General features: G+C 38.8%; 1 protein-coding gene across 2 annotated transcripts in view; it reads left to right on the top strand.

Moving 5' to 3' along the window:
• The first annotated feature begins 1881 nt into the window (after nucleotides 1-1881).
• LOC149197954 (uncharacterized) overlaps nucleotides 1882-25458 on the top strand; it is a 45940-nt gene continuing 22363 nt past the window's right edge. Inside the window, exons 1-2 of one of the 2 annotated variants that reach the window (XM_089406038.1) lie at nucleotides 1882-2313; nucleotides 16263-16407. The gene's annotated coding sequence lies outside the window, so the exon portion shown is untranslated. The remainder of the gene's footprint in view (nucleotides 2314-16262; nucleotides 16408-25458) is intronic. The other variant, XM_089406037.1, reaches the window with a different exon arrangement.

Raw genomic sequence — 25458 nt, 5'->3', positions numbered from 1 at the left:
CTTTAAGGTCGTGACCAAGTTAGACACCAAATTGGTGTCTAAGATATCATTGTCTGAGCAATAAGGGACCCCCCTCAATACACCAATTTGGTCGTTAAAGTCTATAGAGATGTACATGCTTTACCCCCTTTGGATTTGAATCGTGACCTCTTATGATGAAATACATGTTTTTAACAACTAAACCCATTAAAACTGTCATGTAAAACATAACTAACAACCACAAGCCAATGATGATCAACAAGGCATGACATAAAAAACATCGATGATGTTAGTACCTAAGTGATGGGAGATGCTATCATGTTAATTTAGGGACTTGCATCTGAAAACTAGTTTTTGGATTGCCAAAATCCTTAGTGCATACATGTCTTATAAACTTTTTCTAATTTACATTTGTTATATTTTGGGATTATTTATACCAACCACTCCCAATGGTTGTGGAAAGCAATATATCTTAATGTTTGATATTAAGATATGTGAATAATCTATTTAAATGAACTTACACTCTAAATGCATTGTAGAGAAAATCAAAACAACACAAATTATAGAACTTATACTGTAGTTATACTTTGTGTAAAACCTAATTTAACTAACTATTTAAATTGTTTTATTAAACAACTCACTTCTTAAAATATGTGTTTGAAAGTTATCTCTTAATTATACAAATAATTGAATTTAAAATTATTATAACTCATATATATGTTAACTTTCTAAAGTAACGATGAGTACTTTTGAAACTATAGATGATCACTAACCAATAAAATAAACCTTCAATTTCATTGTAACTTTATAATCGAAATATTTGAATTTCATAACTTGATTTTTTTTTCAAATTAATTAAGAAAAAGTTACCTCACTATATAACAAATTTGCTTAAAATAAGAAATCAAAGTTTAAATTGATCAAAATTTTAATAGATTATTTTAAATTCAAATTACTTTTAATAAATTATTTAAAAATTCAAATTACTTAAAAAAGAATTATGTGATTATATAGCAAATTTGCTTATAATAATTAAAGTCTAATAAAATAAAAAAAATATATAACAAATTTACTTCTAATTATTAAAATCTAACCAAATAAAAAATCATAATTCTAACTGATTCAAAATTTTAATGGATTATTTTAAAATTTAAACCCATCAAAATTGGACAAAACCCTTTATAAGTTAGAAAAAATAAATTTAATTGATTATTTTAAAAATTAAACCAATCAAAATTAGGAAAAAAAAAAAATAGGTTAGAAAAATTAATTTTTGACTAGAAAATGAAAAGTGGGAAATGTCATTCCCTCACCAAAATGCATATTTATCCCCAAAAATACATAGACATATTTAACCCTTTACAAAAGTAAAAAGCAACATTAAAATATAAATATATATAATGTAAAGTGGGAAATGACGTTCCCTCACCAAAATGCATTCATCCCCAAAAATACATAGCATATTTAACCCTTTACAAAAGTGAAAAGGATCACAAAAATATAAACCACATGCTTAGTTCCTAACCTTGTTGTTAATGATAACTTTGCTTCATGTCAAACATGAAAGGTACTTAAATCACTTCATTTTCCATAAGGGTTGTTTTTCCAACCAGTCAAAATGATCTATTCTCTACCTGTTTTTTCAAAATTCAAGAATTTGAATAATCTTAACCTTTAAAAACAATAGTCAAAATTTGTATAATACATATCAAACTCTAGCTTTTTAATATAATTTTATCCTAATAAAAAATAGAATATAATACGCCTTATCCTGGCCCAATTCGGTCCGTGTCGTTATTGGATTAATAAATGAAAAGGCGCTATCACAACTCGACTAAAGCTGGATTCCTCATACGTCATGTTGCCGTTTGCCGGAAAAGAGCTTCGATTAAATAAAATCTGGAAATGTCCGCGATCCTTTCCTCTTAAATTAGCCCATTAATTATTCGAGTTATACCTCGACTGTCATTATTAGATATTTCTATGGAGGTTATTACGCAGGTGTGGTGCATACTGACTTATGACATATATCAAATAGTAGCAGAACTTTTCAGCGGACATAAGTTCTTTTTTAAAATCGTTTGATGATTCCTTTCTTTTGGATTTCCTCCTGGATTTATGTTATTTCTCCTCAGTTTTGCAAATGCTCGGCTTTCAGTACCGCGACTGCAAAAACGAGGGTTTTCTGTTTTTCTTTTCATTTTTTGGGCAATCTCGGTGTGAATTCATCAAAAAAATGATTTCAGATCGTTATAGAACACTCTAATTTATTGGCGTCAGTATCTTGAACGATTCCGATCGGCTCTCTATCGGCTATTTCAGGGCAAAATACAGGTAAATTTCTAAACATTTCTCGTTTTTAGATGTGAACTGTCGTTTGAAATTTCCCTTTTCCCATTTATTTCAGTAACGGCTTGTCAAGAATGGATTTCAGCTTCTTTTTACTTCGAAACAGAAAAAGTTCGTGTTTGGTAATCCACGGCGAGGTTGATTTTTAAGGGTTTGATTTGGGAATTGTTGGGTTTTGGGTTGGTAAGAATGGGTTTACGTTCAGTGATTCAACATTCTTATTTATGGCTTCATTGTCGTTATAAGATTTGTAATAAGTTTACTTTGTAACATTTTAGGTTCAGATCCGAAATCTCATAGTAATAATTGACTTCATAGTCTCCGTATTGTCGAATAGTTTAATTAGTAACTTGATAATCCGTCCAGTCCAATTCACTGAGATAAGTATTTTTGTCCACTGGTTATCGAGCTTGAGATTGTATTATCATGGAGGCCCTGGTTAAACCTTCGAGTGGCTGCGGATGCGGCGAGGTGCAAGTCCTGCTTGACTTTGATTGCACATAAATGTTCTTCATAGTGCAGCTGCATAGCAGAAAGACATCTGTAAGTGACTGTAGCCAACATTCTCTCTCCCCACAAACAAAAGGGTATCGTGGGAACTTCACAATGCAATCTTTTGAAGTGTCTACCTTTGAAATTACGTCATTAATCCCGCTTCAAAGACGATTGTCGATAGAACAAAGTAGGTTGAGATCTAGCACAGCAATAGGCATTGAGGTCTTTCGACATCCGAACTAAAAGAGACAAGACTTTCAACAACCAAGTAAGCACACTTAGATCTTGTAAGCAGTTTTGAACTCCATTACCTAGCTTATCAAACCAGAATCTCAGTATTAAAATATCTATTGGCCAGTCTATAATTTGTTTTATGCCAGGTTGATCGTTTGAGCAATGCTATTGCTTGAAATTCCATTGGGAAAGAGCGGTCAAAGACCTATAATGACTTTGTTTGACAGTGTCCGGTGACACAACAGAAGAATTCTATATGACACAACAGAAGAATTCTATATGAACATATCTTCGTGTAGATACGTTAGTCAAGTAAATGTGAGTGGCTATCTGTAAATCTTCAAAGCGTATCACTTGTTACCTTTTTTTTTTTTACAAGATCGGTTATGGTTTTATATATTCCAAAAAAGAGAAAGGAGCAAGCTCCTGATACATATGGGGCTGGAAAGAGTTATGCTGAAGGAGAGAAGGTTTGGAACGCAGTCCCAGGATCCTTTAGACATGAATCCAAAAATTCCAGAGATTCCAACTACATTTCTAGCATACTGCCTTACAAACTGAGAAAGTAAGAAAATACACTTATATAACATAACTTTCAGAAACTAAGAGACTTCAAAAACACTTATGGTGCAATTTAATATTTGTTTACAGATTGATCTTGCTAAGAACGCTGTTTACTGCTCTGGTAGTTTGAGTTTTCTCCCTCCTAACTCATAGTATTGTTTTAAAGGTAGCTGACTGTCTCCTGAAGGTGAGTGCACTTGTTGGTGAGGGGGTCTATTTCAGCTTTCTGCCTCTCCAATTGTCTCTTCAAAGCACAGTTTTCAGTTCTCATTTGAACCTTCAAGTCTTGAATTGTCTCTCTTATCTTGACGATCATGAATTTGTTAGCTCTGCATGCAGCACATTTCTCATTTTGGGAAGCTTGATCTACTGGATTTAAGTCCATTGCTGAGCGGTCTTTTGCTGTCCTTTGATTTGAGATATGATCGTCTATGGTGTGCTGGTTCTTCCTGGTATCTCTGCTAGATGAAGGGCTTGTTATTGTTCCCCTGAGCTTGTTAGAGTGATGCCTATGATCCTTCTTGCTGTATGGGCGAAATTCCAACTTCCTATGGATAATGCACCATTCTACTGGCTTGATTCGAAACATGAAGCAGAAGAGATCGAGCCTTATAGCATAGACAGCGGAAGTGGAGGAGATAACAAAGATGCCAGTGGAGAGAGCTGAAAAGCGCATAAAGCCAAAGGGAGAGCAGAGCGATGATGTGAAGCTCACAAGAGGATTGCGTGCATGAGGATAGCAACAATCCATAGGCTGCGATCTTGGAGTAGGCTTGGGATTGCAGAGAGGGGGAGCGAGAAGGCCCAAGAGGGCCGAGGGAAGGGAAGGAGGGTGGAACACGGGTTGAGAAGAAGGGAGGGGGCAACAGAGAAACAGGGATCTCGCTGGGAGAGAGATCAACAGGTAGAATAGGGGACGATCAGGGGCTGAATAGAGGAGAGGGAGCCCCGAAATATAAAGGAGAGGGGGGAGTGGAAGGAGACCAAGTTAGAAGAGAAGAAATGCTTACTTGGGGGAGCTCGATTGGAGGCTTATTGAAAATCTTAGAGCTGGTAGATTGGCAGAAAATGCGCAATGAAATTTGTGTGGAATCACGAGACCTCCATGCTTTGTCAGTAAAAAAGAAATCACTGCAGGGATATGTATGGGCACTGCAGATCACATTTGCATTGAACCATGAAATATAATCGAATGAAGAGATTTTTGACATGATTTTCATACAGGGACAATAGGACTAAGGAATAGGTGTGAGGAACACATCCTCAGCTACTCTTGTTTCCCCTTCAAACCTGGCTACTGCCAAATTTGCATGGTGGTCCGCGGAATTGTTGTTTTCCTGCAATATATGTTTAAAAGTGACATTTCCCAGGTCTTCCATATTTTGCCTTATTCTTTTGAGGATTCAGTGCATGGCAACATTTGGAGGGTTTCTTCTACTGATCATGGCTTCAATTATGATTGCTGAATCTCCCATTATAATAGGGTCTTTGATTTCCTTTTTTTTAGTATCTTGGTTCCCATTAGCAGGCCATAAGCCTCTGCCTTATTGTTAGAGGTTTCCCCCAACCCCCACTCATAAGTGACTGGATTATTCCCCCCTGGTTCAAGGAGGATCCCTCCTGCTCCAGCTCTACCCGGATTGTTTTTGGAGGCACCATTGAAGAAGAGACAATGCTTGTTCAAATTTCCTTTCCATGTTGAAAATTCTTCCTTATTTAATCTAATTTTCCAGTTTTGAGTTGGAGGTCTAACATTGGGACTGATATTCCAGTTACTTCTGATAGTTGCTTGGTTGATCCAATTCCTTTCTTCTTGCTGGAGGTTGCTACTGTCTATTGCTTTTAAACCTTTCATGTTTAGAAATTTTGAAGTGAGTCCCCAAGTTTTTGACAGAACTCTTCCAATCTTTGGGGTTTGGTCTTTGAAGATGCTTTTATTTCTTGAGAGCCAAATCTGCCAACAGAGAAATGATGGGAGACTTTCCCAAAACCTTTTGATGGTTTGCTTGTTCTTCAATGAGTAAGGGTAATTTTTTTCCATTCAATAAAGAAGTCATTAAAGGTTATGGAGAAGTTGAGCTCCATTTCCAGAGGACTAGTAAGCTGCTTCCAACACTCTCTAGTAAATGGACAATCCAAGAAGAGATGTTGGATGGATTCTTCTTCATTTAGGCACATTGAGCACCTTGACGGGCCGGAGAATCCCTTTCTTTTAAGGTTATCAGCAGTAAGAATTCTTCCTTTTAGGAGAGTCCAACTGAAAATTTTAACTTTGGGGAGGCTTTCTGTCTTCCATATAGATTTCCAGGGGGCCCAATCTTGTTCATCTTGCTGAGCCTGGAGAGAGTTATATCCGGACTTGACTGAGTAGGCACCCCCACTAGGATCCCAGATGACTGTGTCTTCATCTTCCATATTTGTTGGGGCTGATCCTTTGAGATGGAGGACTAAGAGATCCCATTGGCTTTTTAAATTTGGAGGCAGATTTGGAATGTGCCAGTCATGCCAATTTCTGTTTTCCCATCGAGAGATAGAATGCAGGGAGGTTAGCCCCTTAGCTTGCATCCATTCGCCAATTTCTGTTTTCCCATTGAGAGATAGAATGCAGGGAGGTTAGCCCCTTAGCTTGCATCCATTCTCTTATCTCATGGATACCTGGGTAGGTTGATAAAGGCTCTTTCCCCATGATTCTGTCTCCCCATACCTTGATACTTTTGCCATTTCTGGGCATCTTCGAAGTGTACTTGGTGATAGTAGGTAACATTTTTTTGACTAGTTTCCATACTTGCGAGCATGGCCTTATTGGGACATTTCTTCCAGTAAGTGGGTTCTTTGATGATTCACATATTTTAAAGCTAAAGTTTGTTTCCACAGCTGTCCTTTCCGGTTATCATTCTCCATATAATTTTGGCCCTTAGGGCAACATTCATCATTCTAGGCAGCCTTATGGATAAGTCTCCCTTCTCATAAGGCAAAATTACTTGTTCCCAGTTTACCAAGTTGAACTTTTTGATCTCCTTTTTCCTTCCTTGCCATAGAAAGCCCCTGATTATTAATTCCATTTGTTTGTGGATGCTGGTTGGAGCCAGAATAGTGGCATATTGGTAAATTGGCAGTGTAGTGAGCATGGCTTTGATTAGGGTCACCCTACCTGCAATGTTCAACCACAACACTCCCCAACTTTGGATTTTTTCCTTCATCTTTTCAGTTTGTGTGTTCCATAACTTAGCCTTTAGATTTTCTTTAGATATGGATAGTCTTAGGTAGAAGAAGTGATTCCAATTTGCCTGTATGGGTATCTCAAGGATCTGAGATATTCTATTGCGGGAGGGAGCATTCCAACTATATATTCTACATTTTGCATTGTTTAAGAGACCACCTGAAACCTCCATGAATTTATCTAGGACTTTTTTGAATCTTTGGGCAATAATGCATGAGGCTCCACCCATCAACAATGTGTCATCTGCGAACAAGGAGTGATTAATGCTTCTTACACCATGTGAAATGTGCAAACCAGTTAGTGTTCTTTCTCTCCTACTCTTTTCCAAAGCTCTACTTAACGAGTCTGCCATTATTATATATAAGAAAGGTGAAAGAGGACAACCCTGCCTCAACCCTCTGGAACTTTGAAAGAAATCACTCGGTCTTCTGTTTATCAACGGGGCTATCCATGGTCCCATAATGCAGGCACTGATTACCTCAATGATTTCGTTTGAGAAACCAAATTTCTTTAAGACAACAGTGAGGTAAGGAAGACTTACACGATCAAAGGCATTGGCCATATCCAATTTTATGATGATTCCCTGTTCTTTTTTCAGCATGCTTGAGTGTAGAGCTTCCTGGACCACCAGAACATTATCTATAATCTGTCTATTTGGAACAAAGCCTCCTTGGTTTTCCGAGATAATCTCAGGGAGAACTTTCTTTATTTAGTTGGCTATGATCTTCGTTATTATTTTGTAAGAAGAGTTGCACAATGAAATAGGTCGGAATTTGCTAAAAGTGGAAGGCCTAGCATCCTTTGGAATTAAAGCCAGATAGGAGGATTTAGTAAAACCTCCCATTTTTTTTAATAAACACATTCCTTATCATTCTTACTAAATCATTTTTTATTATCTGCCAGTGCTTCCTGTAAAAAGCAATTGTGAATCCATCTAGACCCGGTGCTTTATCTGAATGGAGGCCCCAAATAGCTACCTCGATTTCTTCTTCTGCGATTTCTTGCATAATTTCCGAATTTTGTTCAACACTTATCTTGTTTGGCACATGCTACAAAAAGGTTTCGTAGTCCGCTCTTTCTCTATTTGCTGTTAGGAGGTTTTTGAAATGTTTATGAGCTTCTTTTTTTTAATTCAGCAACTCCTCTAATTTCCTGCCCCTCTATTTGGATTTTGTCGATCGGATTTCTGGCTCTTATGATTTTCATAGTATTATGAAAAAAGGCTATGTTTTTATCCCCTGCTTTTAACCAAAGGCTTCTTGACTTTAGTCTCACCACTTCCTTTTCTTTCCAGTTTTCTCTGTATATTTCCCAAAAGAGAGTCTTTTCCTGAAGATGGTCCTTTTTGGTCTCCTCGTTTTCTTTTGCCTCTTGAAATTTCTCCATTTTTTTAATAACTCAGCCTTTTTTTTTTGTTTGCTTTTTGTTTTCTATGGCCCATATTTTCAGTTCATTTCTCAAGTTTTTTAACTTGGTTTCCCACACATAATAGGGGGACCCCGTGACTTTTTGAGACCACACTTCCGTAATTTGATTTTTGAATTCTTCATTGCTGTTCCATGTTGGCAGTATCTGAAAGGTATTAGGCCTTGATTTTCCATCAGCCCCATAGTAATTACCACTGGCTTGTGATTTGATGATGTTGTGTGAATGATTCTTGATCTTGCTGAATTGTAGTTGGAGATGATATTGTCTTGAACCAAAATCCGATCTAATCTTTCCTTTATATTGCTGCTTCCTACCCTTTTGTTGTTCCATGTATACTTACCATTGTTGGGAGGGATGTCTATTAGATTGTTTTTTTCCATAATGTTTTCAATGGCATCCCTTGAAGGGTCTGAATGGTAAACCCCTCCAAATTTCTCCTCTACATTAAGGACAAGATTGAGGTCCCCTCCCAAAATTATTTTTCTGTTTTGAGTATCATTTAAGGTCTCTTGAACTGTATTCCAACATTGTTCTTTTTCCCTGAAGTGGTTGGGAGCATATATGTTGACAATGCAGAATTGCTCATTGGTGGTTGTCTCTTTTAGGTCTGTTCTAATCTAGTGTTGTTCCTTTTTTTGTTGTAGCAACTCCCATTTTCCTTTCCTCCATAATGTGCAAATTCCCCCTGAGGCCCCTATAGCTTGTTGAGTTGTTCCCTCATAATTTTTTAGATTTTTGATCATTTTTTCCGAGTCTTGGCAACTAGTTTTGGTCTCCTGAAGCATTAGAATATCTGGGATTTCCTTTACTAGAATATCTTTTGCTGCATTTACTTTAAAAGGTGTCCCCAAACCACGACAGTTCCAGGAGACCACAATCATTATTTATTTAGTTGATGGGTAGAGGGTCCTTTCCCTCTTTGATGATTTTGGTTTTTCTCATTGTTCCTGGAGCTTTTCCCAAAAAAGGAGTCCATGGGCTGTTGCATTCCTAAAGCCATCTCTTTTGCTGCCGCTTCATCTCTAAGTTCTTTGTTAGATTTTCTTCTTGCTTTCTTTTGGTGATCTAAGGTTTGAAGAGATTCCTTTGATTGGTTTCTTGTCAGAATTCTATCAACTGAGGGGCTATCAACTGAGGGGGGAGGAAGGCTGCGAGGGATAATAGGAACGGAGGGGGTGAGGATATGGGAAGGAGAGAGATGAGGGGAGGAGGGGTGGGATGAGGGAGGAATGGGAGGATCATCAAGAGGTCCAAAGGGGTTGGGATTGATGAAAGATGAGGAGATTAGGGGAGGATTGGCTGGGGGGGGAGGAATGATGGAGAAGGATCAGAGAGGGGAAGGGGAGACTGGAGATGGCTTGATGAGGAGAGGGGTTGTTTGTTTGCCGATTTTTTCTTTTTAACTTGTTCCCATTTTGCTTCAGACTCTTCTAAATTTTCACTTTCATGTTTTTTTGGACATTTATTTGCAAAATGACTGTATTCATGATATACCTTGCATTTAAATGGTATTTGCTTATAGTTCAGCTGTTGTGTGTGCATCCATTGATCTACTTTGATCTTTACTGCCTCCGGTAAGCCCTTCCCTAGATCCACTTCGACACATATCCTCGCACATGCATGCATGTTCTCTTTTGGTTTGCATCTATCAATACACATCCCCACTACATTCCCGATGGTCTTGACAGATTCATTGCCCCAGCAACGTAGAGGGAGGTGAGGGAGTCTTACCCAAACTGACACTATGCTAGGAACATCCATTTCAGGATCGAAGTTGGGGGTCCATCTGTTTAAGTACATGCCTGGCATGTCCATGAAGTATGGGCTGTTTCTAAAGATTAAGTCTCGATCTTCCTTTGTTTCAAAATGAAAGGTGTAATACCCTCTTCCACAGAACCTTATGGAGATTTTTCCGTTTATTGAAGAGGACTAGTTCCTTTCAACCCATTTCTGAACCGAACGAGGTGAGGGCCAAAGTCCTGTAAACTGGCCTACCAAGCCCTTTTTTGATAGAGACAGAGCCCCGCCCGACGGGGAAGAGATGGGGGTAGAGAGATCTCTAGGATGTCTTCGAGTTTCTTCACAAACTTGGATATCGAATGTTTGGTTTTTGGATCAGAGATGCAAAGGCATCTGCATTTTCATCTTGCTCAGAGGCCTGTCTTCCTGGAGGAGGATCTCCATCCTCTGGTGGATCCGGTGGTTCCATGATCACAGCAAGAGGCCGCTCTGGTCAGCTCGATGCTCAATTCAGTGGAGGCCCTCGAGGCGCACCAAGGAGGAGCTCACGGGGAGAGCGCGTGCAACTCTTAGTTGATTATAAATTGTATCACTGGTTACTTTAAGAAAGGAAAAAAAACACACATTTTATTCATTTTTAATTGGAACCATTTTAACAAAATTAGATAACAAATTTGCATGCAAAATAATGAAAACTGGGAGGAAATTTGTATCTTAATCCAATAAGCATGGGGGAGTGTTGATAAGATGAGTGTGTCGTGAAGTTTTACAGGTTCAGATGGAAATTATTGTTGGTAATGTTTAAACTATATTGGCTTATAGTTGTAAGTGTCATCACATTCTTACAAAAGTAATATAGCTGTCATATCACATGGGGTACCGTTGGAGCATGATATTTGTTCTTTTCATCTCCTTTGCTCCTTGGAGTAGGAAGTCCAATGGATGCAATTTAGCTATCACCATTGTTATATGATATATACTTATGATTCTTGTAGCAAGATATCTAGGCTCTTGAAAGCTTTCGATTTTCACCCCATATTGTTTTTGCTTGCAATGGCTCTATTTCTAGTATTTTCGGGTCTTGTTGAACTCAATTGTATAGGGGCATTATTCTATTGGCCTCTCAAAGTTATTAGGCGACACAATTCCAATATTGAAAATTTTGAGCTTGTTTGTCACTCTATGATACAACTTGCAATCACAACATAACAATCAATATGTGTATCTTGAAAGATTGAGTTATTTTAGCAAAACTAATAATGTTCCCTTGCTTCAAAAGTTAAAATATAAATCTATCTGCAAAAGTTTCCTTCTTTGTGGAAAGACAAGAAATTAGAGTCCAAAATCCTCAAGAAAATGAAATGAACAACTAAATTAGTGCTTTTATTTGTGTGTATTTTTAACTAGATATCGACAGGTAGACAACCTTTGCTCTCTATATAGAGACATGCTTTAAGTTTCCATCTCTTACATGGACGTAATTACTCGATTGGGTGGAAAACCGACTTAAGAAAGCTAGCCCATGATAAATAAGAATGAGACAATGAAAGCCATTTTTATATCGTATACGAGTCTATCAAATCCTCTTAAAACTTCTTTGTTATGCAGAGAAGCTTGTCTCTCATATCCAAGACATCTTGTCCAAGATCTCTCATGGATTCCATTATCCAGTCCATTGCTTTCTACACTTTACGGGTTTGGGGACCTTGTTTGTTAGAGGATGGGTGGGGTGCAATTGGGAGGGCACAAACTCTTCACCTTCAATGCTTCATCCAATGCAAATAGATAGAGACTACATTCATCATCCTTGTTGACGCTAGGGCCTAATACCTCCGTCTTGAGACTCTTTTAAGCTTGGTCTCACTCCTATATTGTAAATAAGAATGAGACAATGAAAGCCATTTCTATATCCTATACAAGTCTATCAAATCCTCTTAAATCTTCTTTGTTATGCAGAGAAGCTTGTCTCTCATATCCAAGACATCTTGTCCAAGCTCTCTCATGGATTCCATTACCTAGTCCATTGCTTTCTACAATTTAGGGGTTTGGGGACCGTGTTTGTTAGAGGCTAGGTGGGGTGTAATTGGCAGGGTACAAACTCTTCTCCTTCAATGCTTCATCAAATGCAAATAGTAGATAGTCTATACATTCATGATCCTTGTTGACGCTAGGGCCTAATACCTCCCCTTTGATACTATTTTAAGCTTGGTCTCACTCCTATATTATATTTGGTGATATTTTGACTCAATAATGAGTTGGGATTGGTACATGTACTTCACCTATTGCTCTTCAAAGCTCATTTCTTTGGTTAGCTTCCTATGATGGTCTCATGGTTTATTTGTGCATGTCTTAGATCTTTTGGAGCATGTGGATGTTGTGAAAGGCCATCTCCCTATGTTTTGATACTCACTTAATTCACTTGGCCACCTCCCATTTCTCAGGAAGGGGTTGAACAAGACCTCGTGGGATGACATCCAAAGGAAATATGCATAGATCACTTGGATAGATCCATTAGGTTGGTTACACCCAAAAATGGCCCTTACGTGGAGCTTTTCTATGGAGTGGAGGGATAGACTCATTGTTTGGCCTCCATACACATCTTAATGGCCTTCTATGTGAAGCTTTTTTATGTAGTGGAGGTACAAACTCATTGTTTGACCTCCATACACACCTTGTCATTGGATGCATGCTCTATAGATTCCCCTAGGCTAGTTCAAGGTGGGTTCACATAGACTTCAGTGGAGGTAGAGCATTGACGTGATTGATTAGATAAGATGCGACAACCATGCCATCTTTAGGAGGTTAACGTTGAGGAGCATTTCATTTTTTGCTAACCCATTGATTATGAGATTCAAGTGTAACTGCACTCTCTATTTAGGGAGCCATGAATGCTCTCCACCTTATTTTGGTATTCCAATCAATGCTCCCTAGCTCTGTACATGTAGGAAGTCCTCAAACTTCAATCCTAGGTCCTCTGGCCATCCCTTGGACTAATGTCCACTCAATTGGTCACTTAATTTCGTGCTCCCTTATAATAAGGGTGCTATGAGACATATTTTTAGCAATTTGGCTGTTGGTTCTAGATCAGCCTTGACTAAGGGCAATATCTCTACTTTCCAGAGACCCCATTGTCATTTTTTCTTTAGATCCCTCGCTAACAAAATTAGACAAGACCACCTAGGCTCAATGGCGAGCGAACTTGTTTATGCAATGGTACAATGCATAGTGCAAATTATCTTTTATCTTCTTGTTTAGACATACTCTATCCAAAGTTTCCGTCCTTCGGCATTGGATGTGAGGGGAGCTAGTCCTAGGGGATCTTGATATGATTGCATTATTCATAGTCTAGATTCTGAGTCCATTTCTTCCAAATCCGTCTTCCTTGATGCTTTGTTTGTCTTAACTTAGAGTAGTACTTTTTGCATCTTACTTTATTTAGAAGTCTTTTACCATGCTTCCACTATGTATTGGCGCTATTGTACTCAGGAATCCCATTGACCAGCTTTTGTGGTCATTTGTTGGACATTAATTAAATTATCTTATCTTCTCTTGTCTAGTCTCTAATGTCTCTAACCAAGAGGTATTTTTCTTTATTAAGAAAACATAAATACTTGTAAATTGTAATTTAATATGCTATGTAAGACATTCTAAGACCATTCATTCTAGTGGCTACCACTTGTTTGGAGGTTTGATAAAGGTTTTGAGCACATAGGCAATGTTACTGCTCAATCTGTCATTGTGGAAATGTAAAAGTCCTATGCACCCAAATAATACATTGATGTAACTAGGAGCTTGGCGACTATCACCTCACCAACTCTCCTTTGTTCTCCTTGGGCTTGAGGGAGGCTTCCCTAATTAGGTTTGCTGGATTTCTAAGGCAATGAAATGCAACAATGGCTTAGAGAATAAATGTTAACAAAATGGATTTACAAGTTGAAAGAAAATGGACAGGATGGTGGACTAGAGATTAGTGCCTACTCTATTGGGTGAACGAGGTCACAATAAAGGCACAAATGGGAGGCTTTTCTGAAGATGAGAAAGAGATAATATGGCTGAAAGTGCAAACCAATAATACTCTTTCCTTGCTGCCCTGTATTGCAGAAATACGGCCAAGAGTATTACATATGTAGACAATACCCAATACTTCAATATACTACAACTCCCAATGAAAAATTTACTTCAATATACTACAACTCCCAATGAAAAATTGTCTTAAAAAATTCCAGATTTTCTGTGTGCCAATTTTTATCTTTTTAGAATTTTATTTTTTTAATATTTAAAAATAAATCTATTTTATATTTTAATTTTTGTTGTTGTTGATTTTTTCCTTCATTTTTCCAATATCCTAAGTTCATGACCCTAACAAATTGTAGGGGATGTTGATGTTTGTGACATTTTTCTATATTATAATAAGAGATCTTTATATATATTTTCCTCTTCTTCCATTACCTCGCGCGCTAATTTTGGGCTAACATCATCGTGTGTTTTAGCCTCGGCATTGTGCATTAGAAAAACAACTTAGAAATGGCCTTGTGAATTTTGTGGTGATTGATTTCATTAAATCAAGGGATTAAGGACTAAGTTGCATGATACGGGGAAACAAATACATGTTTCTGATACGAAAATGCACCGGAAACATGACACACACACACACACACACACACATATATATAGCACATTATATTGAAACTTGGAAGAAATCATTATGAATAAATGAGCAAGAACATTTAAATGACAAGAAATGTTCCAGTGGTCCAAAACTATTTGAAGATATTCCAGTGGTCCAAAACTAGCTCATCATTCAAGGTCAATGAATTTTTCCTCTGGATCTGTGCCAACATATCAAGGGATCGAATTTTTTAGAAGCATCTAGCCATGGATCAAGTCAAGCTAGCTGTTTTTCCACTTGGAGGGGTCTCATCCTCTCATTTTTTTTATATAAAGAATCTCTTGCTCTGCATTATATAATCATGAAATTTGTAATCGAGCTCTAAGAAAAGCTCTACTGGTATGTAATGCTTTTCTAGAATAATAAAGAAGTCTTCGGGGTCAATTCATGGTGGTGTTCCTCTTCTATTTTCTATGGTAAATTCTTTCTGAATATTGTTCTTAATGCTCTACTGGGTTTAAATTTAATTATTGTTATTTTACTAGCCAGTATTGGATTAACTATTTGTACAGGTATCTAGCATTAGTTCTTGAGCTTAGAAAAGTACTTTAAATTTTATCGATCTAGCAGGTATCTCTAGATCTTTGGATTTATTGTGTTATCTAACTCTTTGTGATCTAACAATTTATCTGAAGTGTGTAGAGATGCATCAATAATTTAGATCTTGCGTATTAGGGGACGTCTTTGGTTGGACCAACCAACTCCCAAGACATAGAGATTGAAGAGCCCACCTTGTTTGGATTTAAAGACTTATCTAAGGAATTATTTTGTAGGGTTTCTTGGCTATTTCTCATCTAAATCGATTCATCTATCTATTTGTGATTTAATTGAATAGATCTAGCTAATCAAGAGCTTATCTCTACTGATCTAGGAGCAAAGTTGTACTCACACTCTATAGATCTAGTAGATCTGTAATTTCATAAATAGATCTTGTATATATTTTTCTTCTAACCCTTGTATATTATTTTGTTCACCTCAATTTGGGGTTTCACTTCTTTGTTTCCTTGCATATCTAAAGAGAAGAGGCAAAGGTCTTGGTTTGAAATTGTTTTGCAGGTGGATTTATCTCAATGATCAAAGGGAAATCAATTTTTTTGAGTCCAAACCCTCACCTAGTCTAGATGGCTAGGGTTTTCAGTGCAACAACTATTTTTTGAGGGCCGTTTACCTTAGAAACCCTTCCTCTTGAGAAGCTGCGTGCATAGAGGCCTCTCTGGCCTCTTTAAAAGATGGATGTTAGTTTAAAAATTTGGGTTTGTGGCTTGTAAAATTTTATTAAATCATTTTTGGCTGGCTGCAAGCCTCTGAACTTGATCTTCCTTATGGTGTCATTTATCTAACCCTTGAAATTATTCTGCAGAAAAAATCGTTTTGGTTTTGAAGGGTTTCTTCATCAAAAAATTGACAAGGATTTGCTTTTTGTAGGATAATTATTTTGAGATTATTTGTTGGAGAGAAGCTGCAAGCAAATCCTTTATTTTATGGTGTCATTTATCTAACCCTTGAAATTATTTTGCAGAAAAAATCGTTTTGGTTTTGAAGGGTTTCTTCATCAAAAAATTGACAAGGATTTGCTTTTTGTAGGATAATTATTTTGAGATTATTTGTTGGAGAGAAGCCGCAAGCTTTGGGATGCATCTTTCTTGTAACTGGCAGCTCAAGGAGGGCGGCAGACCCTTATCAGATCTGAACCATATTTACTTGGAGGGATATCGAAAATTTTAAAGAGGTTTAAAGGCTTAAAAAATTTGCAAATTCATCATAAAAATTTATTTAAAATTTCATGCCTCCCCCCTTGCAATGCTGAGAGCTTTTGATAGTTATTTTTATCAAGGCTGTGGCTGTTAGAGGCTTAGAGCAAGTTGTTTGCCATTAAAGTTTTATCATCTATTGACTTGTAGCTTCTTCTTTGATCCATTGAAACTTGAGGAGAGATTTGTTGTTGTAAGGTTCTATTCATTTTTGTAAATCTCCTCAAGATTTGAGGAACCCTTCTCACTGTCTAAAGGGTCTCTTCTTCCTTTGTAATATTAATAATAAAAGTCATCTTCTTGCTTAAGGGAGCTTGGAACTTGTTTCCATGGTATCCCTCCGCCTTATTTAAAAGGGAAGACCTCTTATGCTCTTAGTTTAGTTTTCCTTTACATTTTTCTTAGATTTGAATACTAACTTTTCTTCTTGCTCTCATTTGATTGGCTGGAGTTTGATTGTCATCATAGCTTAGATCTAATCTTTGGAGTTACATATCTTTTTGCTCGTTATATTGGCTATTTGATATACTTGTTCATCTATTTAAAGTAGCCTTTCCATCTTCTTGTTAGCAATCTCATTTGCCATCTCTTACTTGTGTTTTCATCATATAGTTCTCACTTGTTTTAATTGTCACAATATAATATAAATGAAGAACATCTTAAGAAGCACAATTGATTAAAGGCATTTGAGCTATACATTTAGGTCCAATTTGTCATATTTTCATTTCTCTTGTTTCAGTGAGTAGTCCTAATTTGCTTCATAAATCATTATCATAAGACAATTATAATCTTGTGTTTTAAGTGATCATTATAAATCTTGATTATAAGTGGATTGACATTTATCTTACTGAAGCATCTTGTTATCATTGAATCTCATTGAAGCATTTGCATTTGCATTCTAGATCTAGACTTGCATCTTTAAAATTTACCTCCAAGCATAAGCTTGGTCGATAGAAAGTTTAGGACAACCTTCTCCATCATTCAATTTAAGGAGTTGGACTCTTAAACAATGGTTAAAATAAGCGACCTTGCAGTTCTTTTGTGGTTGGGTCCCTTGTAGGAACAACGACACTTGGGTTGTTAGAAGTCCTGGGTAGGTTTCATTAATGAGGCCTTAGCCTCCTTCCCCAACACTTCTCTCAACAACCTTGTTCTAAGACAAGTTTTGATAATTGAGGAGAAGGCATTCACCTTAGTTTAGGCATATAATTAAAAGTAATGAAGATCTTGCATCTCACATAGATAGATCTTGCATTAATTTTGCATTCTCTTTTAATTGATTATTGTAATTGGAATTGTGGGCTCCTTAATTACTTGCAAGCTTTACTTTGTCTCTTGAATATCATATTTGTAGCATCTTTACTTGCGAGTTTAATCTCAGGTTCTATTGCTCATAATTATAATTGCTTGATCCATTGTACCAACATTGTCTTGCAACATTGCTTATCTTGTAACTTGATATATCCTTTATTGTTGTGCAATTATTTAAATTTATATTTGAGCATTGTTATTAAGGCACTAGTCTCTCACCTTTTTATCTCATCAAGTGTCATATTGATTTAATTTGATCTATCTCTAAGTAAATAAGGGTGTTTGAGGTACTTTGGAAGTAAGTAAATCAGAGTTGTGCACAATGAAGTACAACGTGAGAGGGAGTTGGTCATATTGTGAGTGAAGGGTTCACTACAATGTCGAAGTTGCAGGCAGGTATCCGATATGAGGACAGATTGGACGGGTTGTCCAACTATATTCATGGAAGGAAAGGATTAAGTTGATCTCGCAAGTTAACAAGATTTGGGATTTTGCCAGGACAGAAATCAAGAAGCCAATCGACCCTAAGGAGCTGGAAATATGGGAAGATTTGGATGCGAGGGTGAGATTGATCATCCTTGATGGTGTGAGGGATGCCCTAATACCTCATTTGTCTAGGAAGAACACTGCACATGAGATGTGGATGGCTCTTCAGAATTTGTTCCAGAATAAGAACGAGAACCGGGTACTAGTATTAGAGGACAAGTTGAAGGCCACCAAGATGATTAAGGGTGAAAGTGTGGCCTCGTATCTGACGAGATTGTCTTAGGTCAAAGATGAACTTGCTGCCATCGATGTGACTGTCTCAGATGGAGATATGGTAAGGATTGCCTTGAAAGGGTTCACTGAGGAATGGAAGCCCTTCATCAAAGGAATCGTTGCCAGGGAGAAGCAGCAGACTGGGATAGGCTGTGGGATGACTTCATTCAGGAAGAGTTGCGAGACGAGGATCTTCAGCCGAAGCAGAAAGCTTCAGATGATGACGTGGCACTTGCATCACGAATGAAGGGTAAGCACAAGAAGGACTTGAGTAAAGTCAAGTGTTTCAACTGTGGCGAGATGGGTCATTTTTTGTCGAGATGTCTGATGAAGAAGAAGGGAAATGATGAGAAGAAGAAAGGAAAGCAGGCCTCCGGTGTTGCCGCTTCAGCAAAGATGGACGATCTCTCCAAGAGATTGGAAGAGGAGGACTTTGCTATGATTTCTCATTTCTCACAGAGTACTATCACTGAGGATGGATGGTATGTGGACAGTGGTGCGACGAAGCATATGATAGGGTCACAGGAGGTTTTTGAGACTCTAGCTGGATGGGACTCGAAGTTGCACATGGTGTTGGGTGACAAGAGTCAGTTGGAGATCCGAGGATTGAGTGTTGTGCTATTCAGGATGGAGACAAGACGTATGATGCAGGTCCAGGATGTACTATTTGTACCATGACTCAGATATAGCGTGATTTCTGTCTTGATGATCGAGAGGAAAGTCTTTGAGGTCTTGTTCCAGGATGGGAAGGCAAGACTCGGGCTTAGAGGCTCTAAGTCCGATGGGATTGTAATCGGAGTTAGAGAGCATGGTCTCTATAGGTAGACAGGCAAGCCTGTGGATCATGGAAAGAAGTAGGAGGAGCAGGTGCAAGTTCTAGAGAAGCAGGTCCAGGTGCATGCTTCAGAGGAGAAGGCACAGGTTCTCGAGAAGAAGGTACAATTTCCCGAGAAGGTCCAGATTCCAAAGACACAGAAGGAGTCTAGTTCGAGAGGGAGCTTGCGGATTCAGAGGGAGACTCTGCAACCCAAGAAGAGCGCGTGTTTAGTGGTGAGCAAGGGTGCTCCTACAACTGCCAAGAAGGAATCACGGAAAGAGTGGAAGACATTACATGATAAGAAGAAGAAGCAGGTTGCTTCCAACAACGACAATGACACTTCCAAGGAGGGCGTAGTTCACCGTACAGGGATTGCTGTGATTGTGAGTGCCAAGAGTTGGGCAAGTGTTGCGAGTAGTGATGATGATGACGAGATACTTTGTAGTCTTGGAACTACCTCTCTCACTAAGACGGAGTGTTGATTTGTGTAGCTTGGGAGGTACTCCAAGCTCGAGGGTTCAGAGTTTGGAGGACAAAGCGCCACAAGGGCATCTTGTGGGCTTGGAACCCAAGTATGGGGTTTTGGCACCCATTGTGTTTTGGGGCAAAACCATGATGGATTCACGACATGTGATGGATGAGGATGATAGTGCTTGAAAAGACGATTCCAACGCATCGAAAATCATCCGAATCTGAATTGTTGTTAGAGGAATGAATTTTTGAAGTCGACATAATTATTATCGGATTTTTCAAGTAGGCCGAGTTGAAGTGAAATCCAAAAGACATGTATGTCTCTTCATGTGATTCGTTGGAGGCTGTAAAGGCTATAAATTAAGGACTGATTGGAGTCATTTGAAGCGTCCATTTGTGAGTAATACATCTCCTAGTATCCTCTGAAATTTCGGTGAAGCAAGAAGACAAAAAGGACAACGTGGAGAAGCCCTAGGAGCAGCGTGGGAGATTTCAGGTGGCTGGAGTTTCAACGTCGAAGTCTAGGGCTACGTGGGTGTTAATTTGGTGTTGTTCTTGGGTGTTATTGCAGGACAACAAGGCCGAAGGTTAGAGGAGGCTAAGTCGCAGCAAGAGAGGGCCAAAGGAACAACGTGAAGGAGCTTAAGGAGTAGCGTGGCATTTCTGTGGAAAGGCCGAGTTGCTGTAGGTTACAGCGGGCTGCTTTGAGGCTTGGTTGAAGGCTATCTTTGGTGCGGATTGCTGGGCAAGGAAGGCCGCAAATCTGGAGGAGAAAACAATGTTGTTTAAGGGATCTTTGGGTGGTGTATAAGGGAGCCACAACTACAACTAGTTGTTGGGCTAGGCCGCAGGCCATTGCCAGCAGCTAGAGGCCACCTAAGTGCTGCGTTAGCGGTAAAACAAGCAGACAAGGGCAACGTAGGAGTGGAGGCATATTCCCTTGGTGAACCGCAGTCTTTGGAGGCTGCCTTGTTGAGATGTGTGGAGGTTGAGGGCAGCGTGGTGTGCCCTAACTAGTGATACAGTGACAACAATGCAACAAGGTGAACAATGTTTTGGAGAAGTGTATTGGGTCAAAGGAGTTGACCAGTTTTGGATCAGTTTATCTAGCAGCCTGTTGGAGCCAATTGGAAGACATTCCGGGGAGGGAAGTTGTCTTCCTAGGAGTAGAGATTCAGCAATGAAGTATTGGGTGTTATAGTGCTAGTTGGAGGGCAGTGTGTTGGCTACCCAAAGTAGCCCTAGAGCAGCAGACAAGAAAGACATTGTTGGTGCGTGTTTGGGTGAAGGATTTTGCAACCTTATGTGCAACATTTTGATGGACGAAAGTGACTGCTAGATTGGCAGATTGGAGCTCGGGAATTAGGCCTACCCAGAAAGCAGTTTTATGAGCTCATGTTTATTGTAGCAGACATGACTTGCAGCAGTGATAGGAGGCAACGCTCTTGAATTCTCGATGTGTTGATGCCTTGATGGACTTAGACACTATTAGTGAGCAGTACGAAAGTGAAGGACCGACATGACGAGACACAACATAGAAGTTGCAACGAAGTTTGTCATTGTATCTTGTATACCATAGACTATTGTATTATTCAATGTTGGTTTAATTTAATGAAGATTTGGATTGTACATATTGTACAATTTTGTTTAAAACTGTGTATATTGTGCATATGTGATTTACTGCTTTATATTTCTGTTGTGCAAAGTAGTTTATGGTTGAGATTCTTGGTTTGGTAGCATCAGTGATTTTAAGACTCTAACATAGACCCAAGGTCGTGGAAATTTAACATTCTGGCCAAGAGTTTGCATAGAGGGGGAAGGCTGAATTTCTTAGTGCACAAGGGGGCCATATAGGTGAAGAAAAGGAGGCCGATTTATAGGTGAAGGAGCCGAGTTTCCTTGGGTCAAGATTTTTCTAGTGTGTCGAATTTCTAGTGGGCTGAATTTCTCTAAAGGTCAAAATTCAAAGGGGGTTGAAATACAAGTTCCATATTGTGTGGTATTTTTCTGTGTATTCTCTATGGGTCAAGGCCCTAAAGTGAAGGAGAAATGGTTGGGAAAATATCTCTACTGTCTCTTGTGGCTGATTTTTCTATTTATTTCCGCTAAAAATTTATTGGTGAAGTTAAAAGGCCAATGGAGTTATTTTCAACAACTTTCATAATTTTATTGAGCAAAATAATTTCTAGGTATAAAAGAATTGTTGAAGAAAAATAGATCAAACTTGATATTGAAAGTAAACATGGTGTTAGAGCATTAGAAACTCTCAGGGGAAGATTAAATTATCACAAAGTTTTACAGTAGCAAATTATTATTTTTCTAGTAGTTATATTTTCGGGGGTTTTGAGTATTTGATTTGGAGGTTTGTAAGGATCGCTGCAATAGGGTTGTGGTTGGAACGCTAGTTGGAGGGTGCATACAACTACAGTCCTTAGAAGGAGAGGGTAGCATTGGTGTTGGTGGAGAATGGGATCTAGAAGTTTGCAGATTAGGAACTCACCCTTCTTATCGATGTTGCGCCATTGAACATCCATAATCAAGAGGATGTGAAAGCCAAGAGAATCCTTTTGGACGGGGTGAAGGATCATGTGATCCCTTATGTTTCCAGAGGGAAACTTGCCAGGGAAATGTAGTAGGTTTTGACTAAGTTGGATCAAAGTGATAATGAAAACAGGAAAATCGTGTTGGAGAAGTTGAGAAACACCAAGATGTCCAAGTAAGATACAATTGCTACATATCTCACAAGGATCAAACAGGTCCAAGATGAGTTGGATGCCATTGGGAAGGCTGTGTTAGATCTAGAGTTGGTGAGGACAACCCTCACCGGGTTTCCCAAGCATTGAGAAACCTTTGTCAAAGTGATCATAGCACATGAACACCTACTTGGTTGGGAGAAGTTATGGGATGACTTCATATAGGAGGAGATTCGATAGGAGTCTTTTCATGGGAGCCACTTTAAGGGCAATGATGAGAGCCTTGCTCTTGCCAATCTAGCAAGGAAAAGCAAGGGGAAAGTGAAGAACCTAGGAGGAAAGAGTACCTCAAGAATTGGAGAAAAGAAGGACACGAGCAAAGTGAAATGATTTGCCTGTCTCAAGTTTGGCCACTATGCAAGCCAATGTTTGAACAAGAAGCACAAGGGGAAGTCAGAAGTTGTTGCATTAATAGACTCATAGGTGAGCAAGGTTGCTAATAGGCTTGAGAAAGAATTCTCGTTGGTGACATGCCTTTTTGGCACCATTGGAAAAGGTGCATGCTTTGTGGACAATGGAGCATCTCGTCATATGATGGGATTGTGGGATTTATTTGCTAGCCTAAGAGAGGATGACCAAGATCTTATTGTGGAGTTTGGCAACAATGCCAAGTGTGCAGTAAAGGGTGTTGGAACAATAGAGTCTAAACCAATGTTGAAAAAATTGCCAATTTTTTAGCTCGAAAAAAAATTGCGATTATTTCCTTTAGCGATTTTTTTCGATTTTTTGGTAGATGTTTTTGAGAAGATGTTTTTTGGACCCTCATTTTTTTTTTTTTTGCGGATATCGATTTTTTCGACACTGGTTTGAACGAGAGTCAAGTGAACCCATGGAGGTTATAGATGTTTTATATGTTACAAGCCATATAAGAACCTTATTGTAGTCTCAGCCATCGAGGACAAGGGATATGAATTTCTTTTTTGAGATGCACAAGTGATTGCCAGGATGAAATCTTCCAGTTCGAGTACAAAACGAGTCATTGGGAGGAGTGGGTAATATGTATATATCGAGAGGTCTCCCAATGAAGGTCTTGGTTCATGACAATGACAACTTGTGTGAGTTGTGGCATAGGAGGATGTCACATTTGCTTCATAAGTCTTTACGTATACTACATGAGATTGTCATTAGTCTTCCTGAGTTTAGCGTGGAGCAATAGGGTGTTTGTAAAGGGTGTGCTTTGGGCAAGTATGCCAAGATTGCTTTCCCAAGCAGTGATTATAAGTTCAAAGTGTTGTTGGATGTAGTGCATTCAGACGTGTGTGGTCCTATGTCAGTGGGGTCCTTGAATGGGTACAACTATTATGTTACCTTTATTGATGATTGTTCTAGGAGAACTTGGATCTACTTCATGAGTACCAAGGATGAGGTCTTCAGTGGATTTCGAGAGTTTAAAGCTCTCATGGAGAACCATATTGGGAGGAAGGTCAAGGTCCTTAGATTAGACAATACGGGTGAGTATACGTCTAGTGAGTTCAAGGAATTTTGCAAGGAAGTAGTAGGCATCAAGAAAGAGTTAACAATTCCTTACAACCCGCAGTGGAACAGGTTAGCTAAGAGGAAAAACAGGGCCATTGTTGGGGCTACTAAAGCCATGATCCATGATCGGGATCTACCCATGTTCTTGTGGGCATAGGTGTGTAATACAACAATCTACATTCATAGTAGGAGTCCTCACAAGGTCTTGGGGGACAAGACTCTTGAGGAGATGTTTACAAGAGTGAAATCGGAGGTGGGACATTTTCGCATTTTCGAGTTTATGGTGTATATACATGTATCATAAGAGAAGAGGACAAAGTTGAATCCCTCAGGACAAAAGAGCAATTTTGTTGGGTACAGTGAGACTCTCAAGGCATACAAGGTGTATAATCGGTATTCCATCATAGGGGAAGACTGTGGTGAGTAGGGATGTGAGATTTGAGGAGCATAGAACCTTGAGGAAGTCACATGATACCATACCAGTGGCAAATGATCAAGAATGAGAGGCTTCGAAGGTTGTAGAGAGACCAACAACACCAACGACAACAACAACAAGGATTTAATCTTCAAATCAGGAGAAGGAGTTGGAGTCTCCTACTTTTGTCAGGAGGAGGCCGAGATGGTTTGAGCATAAACTGAGGGATAGTCAGGAGCATGTGGAGGCTTCTAGGAGCACTTTCAGGGAGAGCATATCACTTAGAGAATTTCCTAGTTATATGGCACTCATGGGTTTGAGCCTAAAAATTATGAGGAGGTAGCAGGTCAACAGGTTTGGAGGGATGCCACAGTGGAAGAGTATGCTTCTGTCACGAAGAATGATATGTGGGATATTGTGCCTAGGCCAAAGGGGAATCAATAGTTAGTTCAAGGTGGATATATAAGAGCAAGTATCTTGCAGATGGCAACATAGAAAAGTGTAAGGCTAGGTTTGTGACGAGAGGGTTTTCTTAGGAGGGAGTGGATTATGAGGAGACATTCGCTCTAGTCACTAGATACACTTCTATCAATGCTGTTATGTATATTGCCTCAAAGATGGGATGGATGATACATCAGATGGTCGTGAAGACAACATTCCTTAACATAGAGATTAAGGAGGAGGTATAATAGCCATAGGGTTTTGAGGTGCATGGGAGAGATTCTCATGTATACATGTTAAAGAAGGCTTTGTATGGTCTCAAGTAGCCACCTAGGTATCTGCTAAACATGGGCTTCACCAAGAATGAGGTGGATCCTAACCTGTACTATATACTAGTTGGTGATGAACCACTCATTCTGGTACTTTATGTGGACGACCTCTTTCTTATAAGGCCAAATAAGCTCATAGAGATGTGCAAGAGAGACCTAGTTGTAGAGTTTGAGATGACGAGCATTGACATGATGCACTACTTTTTGGGGTTGGAGGTGTGGCAATAGACATGTGAAATCTTCCTCGGATAAGGGAG

Source organism: Pinus tabuliformis, chromosome 2_2, assembly GCF_031772625.1.
Source record: "Pinus tabuliformis cultivar Carrire ecotype Pingquan chromosome 2_2, CPIR1, whole genome shotgun sequence".
Classification (NCBI taxonomy): Eukaryota; Viridiplantae; Streptophyta; class Pinopsida; order Pinales; family Pinaceae; genus Pinus; species Pinus tabuliformis.
The sequence above is the reverse complement of the archived record's forward strand: the minus strand, read 5'-3'. Positions and strand labels throughout refer to the sequence as shown.